The sequence below is a fragment of the Apis dorsata genome, unplaced genomic scaffold (assembly GCF_000469605.1).
Source record: "Apis dorsata unplaced genomic scaffold, Apis dorsata 1.3 scaffold_772, whole genome shotgun sequence".
NCBI lineage: Eukaryota > Metazoa > Arthropoda > Insecta > Hymenoptera > Apidae > Apis > Apis dorsata.
In genome coordinates this window covers 102,816-103,017 of record NW_006263920.1, presented here as the reverse complement: position 1 = coordinate 103,017, position 202 = coordinate 102,816, and the positions used below count along the sequence as shown (strand labels likewise).

The window sequence follows — 202 nt, the reverse complement described above, 5'->3', positions numbered from 1 at the left end:
AGTCGAATGACATCTTCGGCGTTAGTCTGAGTTTATATTTGATTTTTTTAGAATATCGCTTCAAATAGGTTCCTAATCTCTTTATAATCTTATGAAGTATAGAATAATATATTGTTAAATGGCTAGATTTTTTATTTCAAATTAGATTGTGATCCTGAGTCGAATGACATCTTAGGTATTAATCTAAGTTTGATAGTTTATG

The 202-nt window shown here is 27.7% G+C and overlaps 1 protein-coding gene across 1 annotated transcript in view; it reads left to right on the top strand.

The window, feature by feature from the left end:
• LOC102678183 (bestrophin-4-like) overlaps positions 1 to 202 on the top strand; it is an 8,183-nt gene that overhangs the window by 3,637 nt on the left and 4,344 nt on the right. The gene's annotated exons all lie outside the window — the stretch shown is intronic.